Source organism: Raphanus sativus, chromosome 6, assembly GCF_000801105.2.
Source record: "Raphanus sativus cultivar WK10039 chromosome 6, ASM80110v3, whole genome shotgun sequence".
In the NCBI taxonomy this organism is placed as follows: domain Eukaryota; kingdom Viridiplantae; phylum Streptophyta; class Magnoliopsida; order Brassicales; family Brassicaceae; genus Raphanus; species Raphanus sativus.
Window position 1 is genome coordinate 30,859,284 of NC_079516.1, and position 5,529 is coordinate 30,864,812.

Sequence of the window (5,529 nt, forward strand, 5' to 3'; positions counted from 1 at the left end):
CCAAGCTATAAACCATTGCTCCATGTCGTCCTCCCACCTTAGATATGAACTTGGTCCTTGCTTTTGACCAGAAAAATGTATAGATGGTGTATCGGAGCGATTCTGCCTAAGATGATTACCATTGTGGTTCCATTGATTGCTTTGGATATGGCTTGATCGGTTTCCCTGGTAAGGTCTTTCTGGTGTAGACATGGTGGTTTTCATTCTCCTTGGACAAGCTTGAACATAGAATTTCCCCTCAGATCTACCCCCATAGGTGCCCTTTAATTTGGGACCATAGCAACTTGAGTATTGGTCCAGTGGCTCTTGTTCCTCCTCCTGGTACTCTTGTTCAACATTTAGAGCATACTCTTGAATAGAGTTCACGCACCAAGAACTATCAGTATGATCATCTCCATCACTCCAACAATCTGGACCAGCTTCTTCTCCCCAATCTACTTCTGAAGTGTTGTATTCTTCAGCTTCTTCTTCACTCTCCATGGTTGCAAAGCTTTTAGAACAATGCCTCGCAAGAAAAAAAGAAAATATTCAGAATCAAGTGATCAAAGAAGAAAATGTGACAAGTAAAAATAAAAGAAAGAAGAAAAATAGAAGTCTACAAAAAAATGGAAGTTTTCTGATTTTTTTTTTTTAAACTGTAAAAGAAATAATAAAACTACTTCAACTTTTTTTTTAAATATTAATTAATGAAAGCACGAAATATAAAGACTAAAACAAGAAAAATCAACTTTTTATTTTTGTTTTCAAATTTAAAGGAAACAAAACAAGAATCAAAACAGATTTTGTGATTGTTGCAAATAAACCGAAAAAGGAAAGTGGAGCTATGCAAGTAAATGCAAACAAAGATGATATTTTTTTTGAGTTTTCTAAATGAATCAAACAATACAATGAGCTATCCTTTTCGTGCCTATCACTGGTTATAAGACCAAGAATAAGCAAATGCAAGAAAAGGACAAAAATTGCAAGCAATGCGATTTTTTATGGATTTTATGATTTTATAAATGAAAACAAAAGCAAAACAAAATTAAAAGAGATAAAGGTTGGATGAACACAACCTGGGATAGGAGCTTTAAGCTCTGATACCAGAAATGATACAAGCCTAAGCTGTCAAAGGCTCACAAAACTCTTGGATGAACAGATCTTTTAAGCAAACTAATAGATAGCAAGATGATGATGGGTTGAAGAGCACCACAAAGGCTGCGGATGGCCTTTGATACAACTCACAAGCCACAGTCTTAGTGAATCCACACAAAGACAGAGACTTACACGTTCACTAAGCAATGGAATCCACCAAACCACTTAGAAGAACAATAGAGACAAAGCAAAAGCTTTAAAGAGAAAATTCTCGGTTTATTATAAAAATGATCAAAGGTGAAAAACAATGATGAATGGTCTTGAGCTTATATAGGCTCGACCTTGACTCAACTACAACGTTCTAATACTCTAGAAAGGAAAGAAATACACGAAAATAAAGTAGACAAATAATGAGTTTGGCTCCTTGAAGAAAACTAGCCGTTAGGCTGATTTCTTGCCATTGAAGAGATGTGATCTTGTATCTGGATATCTTGGTGAAGTATCCACGAAATAATAGTCTCTGGCTGCTGAATAATCTCATAAGGGTTTTGGTTTCTTCTGGTTCAAAGGAATAGAGCCGTTGGTCCTTGCTCATCAAGTGGTGGGAACTTTCCTTGAATGCATTTGGTGTGTCCGGATATGGGAAGTTGTTGTCCATGAAGATTCGCCTGTTCCTCTGCATGCTGTCACATGGAATGAAGATGTAAGCAGCTTCTGGTTGGTCAGTAATCTCTCCTGGTCGCCAAGTCTTGATTTGATACTGATTGAACCGGTTAGCTTCCAATTGAAGCAAGTGCAGAACTGGTTTAGCCGGTTTTGATGAATGGATCATAACTTCATAATTACGTGGGCTTTTCTCCTCATTCTTGGCTTGTTGGAAAGCTAAGAGATCCATCTTGAATCCCATAGCTGAATTTGGCTCGGTTCTCTTCTTGGTTGGTTTGAAATTCTCTTCTAAAGACTGGTACTCGCAAACGGATGGATTGGAAAACCTCCAACTTGAAAAATTCATAACTTCCTTCTCCGTGAAGCTTTTCTTGAAATTCCAATTGTGCTTGACTCCTTCTTGAGTGTAGAATCCAGGAAAATTGTCCTCGAGATAAAAACCCTCCTGGTTGGAACGATATGGCATTTTGAATGCACCTATGTCGCTGCTGGCTCCAATGTAGCTTGTATGGTTGGTCTCATGAGTTGGTGGTTCGGCTACTGACTTGAGGTCCTCATCAGAAGGAGTATATAAAGGAGCTTTGGGAGAGAAGGAGGAGGGAGCAAAAATCCTAGAGGGAAAGCAGATCCGAGATTTTAGACTGAGGGAACTTAGAACTTAGGTGGTTAGACTAGCAAGGCATGACCTAGGACGTCTGGCCGCCTCTCGTTCTACCGCAGACTTCTGTTCCTTCGGAAGAATCTAACAATTCTTTTACTCAGAGTTCCGCACATAGAAACCCTAGGCGTTATTCTCGACACGCCCGTTTCTATGACAAACGCTCGTACTAGACGAACTCCGCAGGCAGTTCGATCTCTTGTTCAAATCTTTCCAACTGAACTACGTCCGACTTGATCCTCGAAAGGGGTACGTAGGCAGCCTTCCTTATGGTCCAGTCTCAAATCTTAATCGCAGACTCATGTCTCTCTCGGAAGGATCTAACAATCCTTTTACTTAGAGTTCCGCACATAGAAACCCTAGGCATTATTCTCGACATGCCCGTTTCTATGACTAACGCTCGTACTAGACGAACTCCGCCAGGCAGTTCGATCTCTTGTTCAAACCCTTCCAACTGAACTACGTCCGACTTGATCCTCGAAAGGGGTACGTAGGCAGCCTTCCTTATAGTCCAGTCTCAAATCTTAATAAACCTTTCCGCATTTATTTGATCACTTGTCGTTGGTTGTCGTAGAGAATCCGGACCTTCAGGGAAAGTTAGGTTTACTTAGCTTTCCTCCGATTTACTTACTTAAAATCAACAGTGCGAATTTCGGTTCCCACACCTTCTATCCAGATGATTCCAGATTAGCCTGTTCGGACATATGCCATTATCTTCATGATTCTTATCAAACCAGGATGAACCACGATCTAAGAAGCTTTATTTGGAACCACTAATCAATGGAGAATAACCAGGAAGTTGAATAAATCTCATAAGTGTTGTAAGCAAGAAGATATCCCACCTTCTATCCAGATGATTCCAGATTAGCCTGTTGGGACATATGCCATTATCTTCATGATTCTTATCAAACCAGGATGAACCACGATCTAAGAAGCTTTATTTGGAACCACTAATCAGAGAGAATAACCAGGAAGTTGAATAAATCTCATAGGAGTTGGGATTAAGAAGATATCCCACTTTCTATCCAGATTATTTCAGATTAGCCTGTTCGGACATATGGCAATATCTTCATGGTTCTTATCAAACCAGGATGAACCAATATATAGGAAGCTTGATTGGGAACCACTAATCAGTGGAGAATAACCAGGAAGTTGAATAAATCTCATAGGAGTTGTGAGTAAGAAGATATCCCACTTTCTTTCCAGATGATTCCAGATTAGCCTGTTCGGACATATGGCAATATCTTCATGATTCTTATCAAACCAGGATGAACCACGATCTAAGAAGCTTTATTTGGAACCACTAATCAGTGGAGAATAACCAGGAAGTTGAATAAATCTCATAAGTGTTGTGAGCAAGAAGATATCCCACCTTCTATCCAGATGATTCCAGATTAGCCTGTTTGGACATATGCCATTATCTTCATGATTCTTATCAAACCAGGATGAACCACGATCTAAGAAGCTTTATTTGGAACAACTAATCAGTGGAGAATAACCAGGAATTTGAATAGATCTCATAGGAGTTGTGAGTAAGAAGATATCCCACTTTCTATCCAGATGATTCCAGATTAGCCTGTTCGAACATATGGCAATATCTTCATGATTCTTATCAAACCAGGATGAACCACGATCTAAGAAGCTTTATTTGGAACCACTAATCAGTGGAGAATAACCAGGAAGTTGAATAAATCTCATAAGTGTTGTGAGTAAGAAGATATCCTACCTTCTATCCAGATGATTCCAGATTAGCCTGTTCGGACATATGCCATTATCTTCATGATTCTTATCAAACCAGGATGAACCACGATCTAAGAAGCTTTATTTCGAACCACTAATCGTGGAGAATAACCAGGAAGTTGAATAAATCTCATAAGTGTTGTGAGCAAGAAGATATCCCACCTTCTATCCAGATGATTCCAGATTAGCCTGTTCGGACATATGCCATTATCTTCATGATTCTTATCAAACCAGGATGAACCACGATCTAAGAAGCTTTATCTGGAACCACTAATCAGTGGAGAATAACCAGGAAGTTGAATAAATCTCATAGGAGTTGTGAGTAAGAAGATATCCCACTTTCTATCCAGATGATTCCAGATTAGCCTGTTCGAACATATGGCAATATCTTCATGATTCTTATCAAACCAGGATGAACCACGATCTAAGAAGCTTTATTTGGAACCATTAATCAGTTGAGAATAACCAGGAAGTTGAATAAATCTCATAGGAGTTGTGATTAAGAAGATATCCCACTTTTTATCCAGATGATTCCAGATTAGCCTGTCCGGACATATTGCAATATCTTCATGATTCTTATCAAACCAGGATGAACCAATATATAAGAAGCTTGATTGGGAACCACTAATCAGTGGAGAATAACCAGGAAGTTGAATAAATCTCATAGGAGTTGTGAGTAAGAAGATATCCCACTTTCTATCCAGATGATTCCAGATTAGCATGTTTGGACATATGGCAATATTGATAAATTGTGTGAATTAAGAGAGTAATACTTGTGAGAATAGAGAATCAAATAGAAAGAAGAGCAAGATCCAAGAGAGAGAGAGAGAGAGAGAGAGAGAGAGGAGAGAGAGAGAGAGAGAGAGAGAGAGAGAGAGAGAGAGAGAGAGAGAGAGAGAGGAGAGAGAGAGAGAGAGAGAGAGAGAGAGAGAGAGAGAGAGAGTTGTTGACATGAAGAAATAAAAGGAGTGATCTGATGTTAACAAGAGACTATGAGAAGAATGAAGAGGAGAAGTGTTTGGCGCGCCAGTGAAGAGTTTGAATGAGCTCATGAGTGTCTTGCAAGTCAAGGAAAGACTTGGGATTATTTAAAAGGAGAGTTTAAATGGGAAGGATGTCGACAAAGTGGAAGAGAACGTTGAGAGAGTGATCACGGGTTCAACAAGGAAGATCAGAGGCAGTGAACCGTTGTGAAAGGTCACTATCACCCGACTGAACGAGCCTGCCCTGATCTCGACCTCTCTCCTATTTCTTTATTCTTTCTGTACTACCTTCATTTGTTTATTTCCTTTATTGTGTCGATCTTCCTCCTCTTGTTGGTCTTTAAATATCTTGTAACATGTTACCACTTATGATTAAGGAAATATACTTCCTCATATTCTCTCTTCTCA